At 45.0% G+C, this 12,226-nt stretch overlaps 1 protein-coding gene across 5 annotated transcripts in view; it reads left to right on the top strand.

The window, feature by feature from the left end:
- LOC129823716 (RNA-binding Raly-like protein) overlaps nucleotides 1-12,226 on the top strand; it is a 59,615-nt gene that overhangs the window by 31,352 nt on the left and 16,037 nt on the right. The gene's annotated exons all lie outside the window — the stretch shown is intronic.

Raw genomic sequence — 12,226 nt, 5'->3', positions numbered from 1 at the left:
TTTCCTGTAGTTCTTGACCAGGTTTGCACACACTGCAGCAGGGATTTTGGCCCACTCCTCCATACAGACCTTCTCCAGATCCTTCAGGTTTCGGGGCTGTCCCTGGGCAATACGGACTTTCGGCTCCCTCCAAAGATTTTCTATTGGGTTCAGGTCTGGAGACTGGCAAGGCCACTCCAGGACCTTGAGATGCTTCTTACGGAGCCACTCCTTAGTTGCCCTGGCTGTGTGTTTCGGGTCGTTGTCATGCTGGAAGACCCAGCCACGACCCATCTTCAATGCTCTTACTGAGGGAAGGAGGTTGTTGGTCAAGATCTCGCGATACATGGCCCCATCCATCCTCCCCTCAATACGGTGCAGTCGTCCTGTCCCCTTTGCAGAAAAGCATCCCCAAAGAATGATGTTTCCACCTCCATGCTTCACGGTTGGGATGGTGTTCATGGGGTTGTACTCATCCTTCTTCTTCCTCCAAACACGGCGAGTGGAGTTTAGACCAAAAAGCTCTATTTTTGTCTCATCAGACCACATGACCTTCTCCCATTCCTCCTCTGGATCATCCAGATGGTCATTGGCAAACTTCAGACGGGCCTGGACATGCGCTGGCTTGAGCAGGGGGACCTTGCGTGCGCTGCAGGATTTTAATCCATGACGGCGTAGTGTGTTACTAATGGTTTTCTTTGAGACTGTGGTCCCAGCTCTCTTCAGGTCATTGACCAGGTCCTGCCGTGTAGTTCTGGGATGATCCCTCACATTCCTCATGATCATTGATGCCCCACGAGGTGAGATCTTGCATGGAGCCCCAGACCGAGGGTGATTGACCGTCATCTTGAACTTCTTCCATTTTCTAATAATTGTGCCAACAGTTGTTGCCTTCTCACCAAGCTGCTTGCCTATTGTCCTGTAGCCCATCCCAGCCTTGTACAGGTCTACAATTTATCCCTGATGTCCTTACACAGCTCTCTGGTCTTGGCCATTGTGGAGAGGTTGGAGTCTGTTTGATTGAGTGTGTGGACAGGTGTCTTTTATACAGGTAACGAGTTCAAACAGGTGCAGTTAATACAGGTAATGAGTGGAGAACAGGAGGGCTTCTTAAAGAAAAACTAACAGGTCTGTGAGAGCCGGAATTCTTACTGGTTGGTAGGTGATCAAATACTTATGTCATGCAATAAAATGCAAATTAATTACTTAAAAATCATACAATGTGATTTTCTGGATTTTTGTTTTAGATTCCGTCTCTCACAGTTGAAGTGTACCTATGATAAAAATGACAGACCTCTACATGCTTTGTAAGTAGGAAAACCTGCAAAATCGGCAGTGTATCAAATACTTGTTCTCCCCACTGTATGTAAGAATGCTGTTCATCGACTACAGCTCAGCATTTAACACCATAGTACCCTCCAAACTCGTCATCAAGCTCGAGACCCTGGGTCTCGACCCCGCCCTGTGCAACTGGGTACTGGACTTCCTGACGGGCCGCCCCCAGGTGGTGAGGGTAGGTAACAACAGCTCACCCCGCTGATCCTCAACACTGGGGCCCCACAAGGGTGCGTTCTGAGCCCTCTCCTGTACTCCCTGTTCACCCACGACTGTGTGGCCATGCACGCCTCCAACTCAATCATCAAGTTTGCGGACGACACTACAGTGGTAGGCTTGATTACCAACAACGACGAGACGGCCTACAGGGAGGAGGTGAGGGCCCTCGGAGTGTGGTGTCAGGAAAATAACCTCACACTCAACGTCAACAAAACAAAGGAGATGATTGTGGACTTCAGGAAACAGCAGAGGGAGCACCCCCCTATCCACATCGACGGGACAGTAGTGGAGAGGTTAGTAAGTTTTAAGTTCCTCGGCGTACACATCACGGACAAACTGAATTGGTCCACCCACACAGACAGTGTTGTGAAGAAGGCGCAGCAGCGTCTCTTCAACCTCAGGAGGCTGAAGAAATCCGGCTTGTCACCAAAAGCACTCACAAACTTCTACAGATGCACAATCGAAAGCATCCTGTCGGGCTGTATCACCGCCTGGTATGGCAACTGCTCCGCCCACAACCATATGGCTCTCCAGAGGGTAGTGAGGTCTGCACAACACATCACTGGGGGCAAACTACCTGCCCTCCAGGACACCTACACCACCCGATGTCACAGGAAGGCCATAAAGATCATCAAGGACAACAACTACCCGAGCCACTGCCTGTTCACCCAGCTATCATCCAGAAGGCGAGGTCAGTACAGGTGCATCAAAGCAGGGACCGAGAGACTGAAAAACAGCTTCTATCTCAAGGCCATCAGACTGTTAAACAGCCACCACTAACATTGAGTGGCTGCTGCCAACATACTGACTCAACTCCAGCTCACTTTAATAATGGAAATTTATGGAAATTGATCAAAAATGTATCACTAGCCACTTTAAACAATGCCACTTAATATAATGTATATGTATATACTGTACTCTATATCTACTGCATCTTGCCATCTTTATGTAATACATGTATCACTAGCCACTTTAAACTATGCACTTTTATGTTTACATACCCTACATTACTTATCTCATATGTATATACTGTACTCGATACCATCTACTGCATCTTGCCTATGCCGTTCTGTACCATCACTCATTCATATATCTTTATGTACATATTCTTTATCCCTTTACACTTGTGTGTATAAGGTAGTAGTTGTGGAATTGTTAGGTTAGATTACTCGTTGGTTATTACTGCATTGTCGGAACTAGAAGCACAAGCATTTTGCTACACTTGCATTAACATCTGCTAACCATGTGTATGTGACAAATAAAATGTTATTTTATTTTATTTTATTTGAACTGTGCTGGCAGATTGTCCAATCGTAAATTCAGAGTGTACACTGGATGACTCTGACCGAGGAGTAGGGTTGATCTGAGCGTTCTGACCTCACAACAGCAGTCAAGCAACCAAGCTAACGTTGGCTAGCTTGTTAGCTACTAACTGGCTAACATTGGCTAGTTTGATAGCTACTTCCAGACACAAATGAACACCCCACTCGGACCATTTTAGTCACCCAGCGGAGCTGGTTAGGCTGTTTTTATACACTGCTCAAAAAAATATAGGGAACACTTAAACAACACAATGTAACTCCAAGTCAATCACACTTCTGTGAAATCAAACTGTCCACTTAGGAAGCAACACTGATTGACAATAAATTTCACATGCTGTTGTGCAAATGGAATAGACAACAGGTGGAAATGATAGGCAATTAGCAAGACACCAGAGCCCTGCAAAATGACCTCCAGCAGGCCACAAATGTGCATGTGTCTGCTCAAACGGTCAGAAACAGACTTCATGAGGGGGGTATGAGGGCCCGACGTCCACAGGTGGGGGTTGTGCTTACAGCCCAACACCGTGCAGGACGTTTGGCATTTGCCAGAGAACACCAAGATTGGCAAATTCGCCACTGGCGCCCTGTGCTCTTCACAGATGAAAGCAGGTTCACACTGAGCACATGAGCACATGTGACAGACGTGACAGAGTCTGGAGACCCCGTGGAGAACGTTCTGCTGCCTGCAACATCCTCCAGCATGACCGGTTTGGCGGTGGGTCAGTCATGGTGTGGGGTGACATTTCTTTGGGGGGCCGCACAGCCCTCCATGTGCTCGCCAGAGGTAGCCTGACTGCCATTAGGTCCCGAGATGAGATCCTCAGACCCCTTGTGAGACCATATGCTGGTGCGGTTGGTCCTGGGTTCCTCCTAATGCATGACAATGCTAGTGGCTGGAGTGTGTCAGCAGTTCCTGCAAGAGGAAGGCATTGATGCTATGGACTGGCCCGCCCGTTCCCCAGACCTGAATCCAATTGAGCACATCTGGGACATCATGTCTCGCTCCATCCACCAAGCCACGTTGCACCACAGACTGTCCAGGAGTTGGCGGATGCTTTAGTCCAGGTCTGGGAGGAGATCCCTCAGGAGACCATCCGCCACCTCATCAGGAGCATGCCCAGGCGTTGTAGGGAGGTCATACAGGCACGTGGAGGCCACACACACTACTGAGCCTCATTTTGACTTGTTTTAAGGACATTACATCAAAGTTGGATCAGCCTGTAGTGTGGTTTTCCACTTTAATTTTGAGTGTGACTCCAAATCCAGACCTCCATGGGTTGATAAATCTGATTTACATTGATCATTTTTGTGTGATTTTGTTGTCAGCACATTCAACTATGTAAAGAAAAAAGTATTTAATAAGAATATTTCATTCATTCAGATCTAGGATGTGTTATTTTAGTGTTCCCTTTATTTTTTTGAGCAGTGTATATATTTTGTTTAAACAGGTGGGGCTCAAAACGGGCTCTGCCCCACCTGCCCTGAATGACAGGTTGAATCATACGGATCTGAATACTGTCACGTGAAACATTTGCATTTCTAGAATGTCGACGTGCCACCACAGCTAATTATGAATGTGATACGAATGAAAATCTGGTACAAATGAACACACGTTTATCATAAAGGGCCATTTGATCTACAGCTGTATTAGCCCTGGAGTCATTTAAAAGCACAATATGTCATTTCAACAGCCTGACCCCTGCTCCATTGTTTGGTTAGCTGAGGGATCGAGCTGGGGAAATGTATGCAACCACTCTTTTACATATGGTACAGTATATCATTTGAAAATAACAGCAGGAAATATTCCAGATTGTGTATTTAATACATCTCTGAATGAGGAGAACACTATGGCCCATCACTGAACTTTAAACCAGGAATCCTTCATGGTGAAACGGCCTCGTCCGTTTGTGAGATTAAAACAACAAAGCTACTGCAAACAACAGTGTTTCCCCTCTGACATCATCGCACGTGTGATAGAAGAGCCCAATATGTACAGATTGTTGTTTTACCGTGCTGCACGATTCTCCTCAGCTCTGCAACTAAAACAATATGTACAGATTGTTGTTTTACCACGCTGCACGATTCTCCTCAGCTCTGCAACTAAAACAATATGTACAGATTGTTGTTTTACCACGCTGCACGACGCTCCTCAGCTCTGCAACTAAAACAATAACCAATATGGACAGATTGTTGTTTTACCTTGCTGCATGATAAAACAATAACCAATATGGACAGATTGTTGTTTTACCGTGCTGCATGATAAAACAGTAACCAATATGTACAGATTGTTGTTTTACCGTGCTGCATGATAAAACAATAACCAATATGGACAGATTGTTGTTTTACCTTGCTGCATGATAAAACAATAACCAATATGGACAGATTGTTGTTTTACCGTGCTGCATGATAAAACAGTAACCAATATGTACAGATTGTTGTTTTACCATGCTGCATGATAAAACAATAACCAATATGTACAGATTGTTGTTTTACCGTGCTGCACGACGCTCCTCAGCTCTGCAACTAAAACAATAACAACGGTGGTGGGGCGGCCGGTGGCGCTGTTTCCCCCTACTGCGGATTCCATCTTTAACCTTGCAGTCACACTGCACCCTCCCACTAACATAACACTATGGCTTCAGATAGATGGTAAGCAGGATAGAATATCAGCTGCGACCTTCTGGACTCTAGTTCATATTTAATAAGAGAAGAGGACTAGACAGGCTTTCTCATTTCTCATGCAGGAAGCAGGGAGCCAATCAATAAGTAATATGGTGAAGATGTATTGTAGAGAGAGAGAGAAAGAGCATAGAAGAAGTATGTGGTTTAATGCAGGGATGTGACAAATAAAAACAAATCTTTACAAATTAAACATTTATTTGCGGTTTTCTGTTAAAAAGAAAATAACATTTCATAAAATTCCACTTCAAATCCTATTGTGTGGTGTGGCAGTCACTCGTGTCTCTTCGTTATGTGTATTAGCGACTCACAACAAAAAAATGAAAGCAGCCAGGTGATCACAGTTCTTCTCCCTACATTCAAATCAAATCAAATTATATTTGTCACATACACATGGTTAGCAGATGTTAATGCGAGTGTAGCGAAATGCTTGTGCTTCTAGTTCCGACAATGCAGTAATAACCAACAAGTAACCTAACAATTCCACAACTACTACCTTATACACACAAGTGTAAAGGGATAAAGAATATGTACATAAAGATATATGAATGAGTGATGGTACAGAACGGCATAGGCAAGATGCAGTAGATGTTATCGAGTACAGTATATACATATGAGATAAGTAATGTAGGGTATGTAAACATAAAAGTGCATAGTTTAAAGTGGCTAGTGATACATGTATTACATAAAGATGGCAAGATGCAGTAGATATAGAGTACAGTATATACATATACATTATATTAAGTGGCATTGTTTAAAGTGGCTAGTGATACATTTTTGATCAATTTCCATACATTTCCATTATTAAAGTTAGCTGGAGTTGAGTCAGTATGTTGGCAGCAGCCACTCAATGTTAGTGGTGGCTGTTTAACAGTCTGATGGCCTTGAGATAGAAGCTGTTTTTCAGTCTCTCGGTCCCTGCTTTGATGCACCTGTACTGACCTCGCCTTCTGGATGATAGCGGAGTGAACAGGCAGTGGCTCGGGTAGTTGTTGTCCTTGATGATCTTTATGGCCTTCCTGTGACATCGGGTGGTGTAGGTGTCCTGGAGGGCAGGTAGTTTGCCCCCGGTGATGCGTTGTGCAGACCTCACTACCCTCTGGAGAGCTTTACGGTTGTGGGCAGAGCAGTTGCCGTACCAGGCGGTAATACAGCCCGACAGGATGCTCTCCATTGTGCATCTGTAGAAGTTTGTGAGTGCTTTTGGTGACAAGCCGAATTTCTTCAGCCTCCTGAGGTTGAAGAGGCGCTGCTGCGCCTTCTTCACAACGCTGTCTGTGTGGGTGGACCAATTCAGTTTGTCCGTGATGTGTACACCGAGGAACTTAGAACTTTCCACCTTCTCCACTACTGTCCCGTCGATGTGGATAGGGGGGTTGTTGGTAATCAAGCCTACCACTGTAGTGTCGTCCGCAAACTTGATTATTGAGTTGGAGGCGTGCATGGCCACGCAGTCGTGGGTGAACAGGGAGTACAGGGAGTTCTCTTTTCCCTCCACGTGTGGAGCCCACCTCCCATTAGACCTACAGAAATGACTGCCTGTAAAGACGTGTCTAACTGACGGTATGCACTAAACAAAACAGTAGACAAGATACATTCTTTGCCAAATCACGACAGCTTTAAAACAAATTCTAAATGGACTGGTTGATTACAGTAGGGAAATATGAGTTCCAATCACGAGCTGCAGTTAGGAATAATAAATGCGGCTCGTCTATTTTAGTCTTTTTTTGCTTAGTGCGCAGCTGTAGTGTGCCATGTAGATTAGGTTACACCCCCCCTTCCCTAAACCTAGGCAGGTTCCAGACTGAAATGCAACAAAAACATTGTTTTGATGAAGTCAAATTGCGTATTCATTAGTCTATAGGGGCCTACTTTGTACCATGTTTAACAAAAGCCTGCCCACCAAGTTTAAGCTCACAAATCAAACACTAACTCCCAGAGAGAGGGCCTGTCTCTAACTCCCAGAGAGAGGGTCTGTCTCTAACTCCCAGAGAGAGGGCCTGTCTCTAACTCCCAGAGAGAAGGCCTGTCTCTAACTCCCAGAGAGAGGGCCTGTCTCTAACTCCCAGAGAGAGGGCCTGTCTCTAACTCCCAGAGAGAGGGCCTGTCTCTAACTCCCAGAGAGAGGGCCTGTCTCTAACTCCCAGAGAGAGGGTCTGTCTCTAACTCCCAGGACCAGAGAGAGGGGTTTTCTACACTACCCTATTTTCTTCCACCTCTCACATCTGTCTCCTCCTCATCTACAACACACACACACACACACACACACACACACACACACACACACACACACACACACACACACACACACACACACACACACACACACACACACACACACACACACACACACACGTATAGAAGTAGGACAGGGTTAAAAAAGAGCAAAGCTGCAGAATAAATAGCAGATGCAGAGAATGACATTTTCCCAGATTACAAAAGGTGTGTGTGTGCGTGTTTGTGTGTCTGTGTGCTTATGTTCGTGATCATGATACTGCTGTGGGTTTGGCCAGCAGGTGAGGAGAGGCTTGAATGCTTGAGTGAATTTAATAGCCATATGAGAGACGGGGCTCAGGCTTTCTATTCATTCACTCAGGTTAATTTCACCAGCCAGGGCTCCATTTCCATCACAATGACTTTAAGTGGCATATGCAAATAATATACACATTCAATCATACTGGGGGAGCTAACAGGAACTGAGAGTATTTTGATCCAGATAAAGATATCTACCGACCCCAGATAGTGTGCCCCCTGTGATGCGTTGGGCAGACTGTACCACCCTCTGGAGAGCTCTGCCGTTGCGGGAAGGTGCAGTTGCCGTACCAGGCGGTGATACAGCCCGACAGGATGCTCTCAATTGTGCATCTGTAAAAGTTCCTGAGGGTCTTAGGGGCCAAACCGAATTTCTTCAGCCTCCTGAGGTTGAAGAGGCACTGTTGTGCCTTCTTGTGTGGACCACACTGTCTGTGTGGACCATTTCAGATCGTCAGTGATGTGTACGTCAAGGAACTTGACGCTTTCCACCTTCTCTACTGCGGTCCCCGTCGATGTGGATAAGGGCGTGCTCCCTCTGCTGTTTCCTGAAGTCCATGATCAGCTCCTTCATTTTGTTGGGTACAGACCCAGGGCCTGAGCTTAATGATGAGCTTAGAGAGTACTATGGTGTTGAAGCCTGAGCTATAGTCAATGAACAGCATTCTGACGTAGGTATTCCTCTTGTCCAGATGGGATAGGGCAGTGCGCAGTGCGATGGCGAGTGCATCGTATGTGGATCTATTGGGGCGGTAAGCAAAGTGAAGTGGGTCTAGGGTTTCAGGTAAGGTAAAGGTGATATGATCCTTGACTCGTCTCTCAAAGCACTTCATGATGACAGAAGTGTTACGGGGCGATAGTCATTTAGTTCAACTACCTTTGCTTTCTTGGGTACAGGAACAATGGTGGATATCTTGAAGTAAGTGGGGACAGCAGACTAGGATAGAAATAGATTGAATATGTCCGTAAACACTCCAGCCAGCTGGTCTGCACATTTCTGTCTGTAATAAAGCCCCTTTGTGGAGAAAAAATCATTCTGATTGGCTGGGCCTGGCGCCCAAGTGGGTGGGTCTATGCCCTCCCAGGCCCACCCATGGCTGCGCCCCTGCCCAGTCATGTGAAATCCATAGATTAGGGCCTAATTTATTTATTTCAGTTGACTGATTTCCTTCTATGAACTGTAACTCAGTAAAATCTTTAAAATTGTTGCATGTTGCCTTTATATTTTCGTTCAGTATACTTTTTGGACTATTCCATTCGTTCCATTGCACAAGACATGCTCAATAAAGTGGAAGTAAAGTTTTTTAACACCTGTGCCTCGAGGGAATCCCCTTTGAGCCAATGAGCAGTCATTTTGACTCAAACATTCTAGTCGAGTCTAAAATTCGAGTCTAATTCGAGTCGGAGTCTACAACCCACACAAGTGGCTCAGGTAGTGCAGCTCATCCAGGATGGCACATCAATGCGAGCTGTGGCAAGAAGGTTTGCTGTGTCTGTCAGCGTAGTGTCCAGAGCATGGAGGCGCTACCAGGAGACAGGCCAGTACATCAGGAGACGTGGAGGAGGCCGTAGGAGGGCAACAACCCAGCAGCAGAACCGCTACCTCCGCCTTTGTGCAAGGAGGAGCACTGCCAGAGCCCTGCAAAATGACCTCCAGCAGGCCACAAATGTGCATGTGTCAGCATATGGTCTCACAAGAGGTCTGAGGATCTCATCTCGGTACCTAATGGCAGTCAGGCTGTAGGTTGTAGACTCAGGTTGTAGACTCCGTCTCATGCTACCACTAGAGTGAAAGCACCGCCAGCATTCAAAAGTGACCAAAACATCAGCCAGGAAGCATAGGAACTGAGAAGTGGTCTGTGGTCACCACCTGCAGAACCACTCCTTTATTGGGGGTGTCTTGCTAATTGCCTATAATTTCCACCTTTTGTCTATTCCATTTGCACAACAGCATGTGAAATTTATTGTCAATCAGTGTTGCTTCCTAAGTGGACGGTTTGATTTCACAGAAGTGTGATTGACTTGGAGTTACATTGTGTTGTTTAAGTGTTCCCTTTATTTTTTTGAGCAGTGTATATAGAAAGAACAACATCTTACCTGCATGTGACTCTGTAGGTGTAGGAGGATTTCAAACAATGACTTTCTGGCAAAAATGATGTCCTCTTAAAACTGCTTATGACACATTCGGTTTGTGATATCAAAATTCTTACAACATATGTTTGTTAAATATACGTAATTAGGGGCCTCCCGGGTGGCGCAGTGGTCTAGAGCACTGCATCGCAGTGCTATGCTGCGCCACCAGAGTCTGGGTTCGCGCCCAGGCTCTGTCGCAGCCGGCCGCGACCGGGAGGTCCGTGGGGCGACGCACAATTGGCTTAGCGTCGTCCGGGTTAGGGAGGGTTTGGCCGGTAGGGATATCCTTGTCTCATCGCGCTCCAGCGACTCCTGTGGCGGGCCGGGCGCAGTGCGCGCTAACTGAGGGGGGCGGGTGCACGGTGTTTCCTCCGACACATTGGTGCGGCTGGCTTCCGGGTTGGAGGCGCGCTGTGTTAAGAAGCAGTGCGGCTTGGTTGGGTTGTGCTTCGGAGGACGCATGACTTTCGACCTTCGTCTCTCCCGAGCCCGTACGGGAGTTGTAGCGATGAGACAAGATAGTAATTACTAGCGATTGGATACCACGAAAATTGGGGAGAAAAGGGAATAAAAAAAAAAAAAAATAAAAATAAAAAATATATATATATATACGTAATTAAATATGTTAAATATACTTATTTAGGAAAAGTCAAGGACAGAGGGCGGCATGCCTTTTAAAATGGCAGAGATATTTGAATTCTAAATTCCTATTTAATCAAAACAACTCACTTCCAGTGTTAAAAGAAAACCTACTATTTGAACCCTGGTCTGATTGGAGTATGAGGTAAGATGGTCTTTGGTTTTAGTCATTTATTTCTGAAACCCAGAGGTTTTCTGCTTACCGTGTGCCATTCTGACAGGAGAGGAGAGCTCTGTTGTTTCTGTTATTATAACTACAGTACAGGACTGTGCATTGATTATTGTGTTTTGTTTGGGTGTAGGTTAGTATGCATTTCAAGTGTATTGTCCTGATTGAGGTTTGTATATTTCCAGTGACTTATGCAGGTTTGGCAGTAATTTATAGCATTGTGTTATCTTGAACCAGACTAGAGAAAATATCATAATTGTATACATATTCTTCCAACCCTTGCATATGTATCCATGAAAATGTTACTTAAATAGTTCTCTGCATCCGTATGATCAAGTTGATCGTTCTTATTCTGGATAATATACATTTTCTTGAATTGTAATTTAAACAAGTAGTTTCAAATCAATAGGAGGATAATGTATTATCTATCTCTACATGTCAGTCCACTCTGACATGGGTGATTGATTTGTAATATTACTGATTTTAGCAGTAGTAATACAGTTATACTAGCCTGGTCCCAGATATTTTTGTGCTGTCTTGCCATATAAGTTATACAGCACAAACAGGTCTGAAACCAGGCTACAGTTACTATTTACGTGAGTGGACTGCACTTTCCTAATGTGAACACTAGGTGGTGGTAGCGGAGTAGTTATGGAGGCTACCACAGCACTTGTCTCAGTTGTGAAGCACATCTTATTAAGATTCAACAGCTTCACGTTATCTTTCCTGAGAACACATCGTGATATCAGATATTTGTACTTTAAAGCGGGAATCCTTAAATTGGTTGAACTACCACGCCCGTTTGCGATATTACAACAACAAATACTTTTCTGCAAACAACTAACAGTTTTTCCCCTCGGACATCACTGCCCTCACGATAGAACAGCAGAATATATACTGCAAATTATTTTATCACGTTGTGCGACGCGCCTCACCTCCAACTCTTCAACAAAACAATAGCAACGGCCATGGATGGGGCAGACAGCTATTTCCCCCATTGGGGACCATCTTTAACTGTAACTAAACAGAATCTCATGTTGTGAATATAGTGGTTTCGCCAATCTTCTGTATTAGTATTATAATTCATCTGATAATATTTATAGTTATCCTCTCTTAAAAGATGCACTATGCAGAAATCACTCCAACATTTCCTGGTTGCAAAAATTCTGATAGTTTGCCTAATTTCCGTTTATTTGTCAAAACAAGCAAGTATAGTGTA

Source organism: Salvelinus fontinalis, chromosome 26, assembly GCF_029448725.1.
Source record: "Salvelinus fontinalis isolate EN_2023a chromosome 26, ASM2944872v1, whole genome shotgun sequence".
Taxonomy (NCBI): Eukaryota; Metazoa; Chordata; class Actinopteri; order Salmoniformes; family Salmonidae; genus Salvelinus; species Salvelinus fontinalis.
The sequence above is the reverse complement of the archived record's forward strand: the minus strand, read 5'-3'. Positions and strand labels throughout refer to the sequence as shown.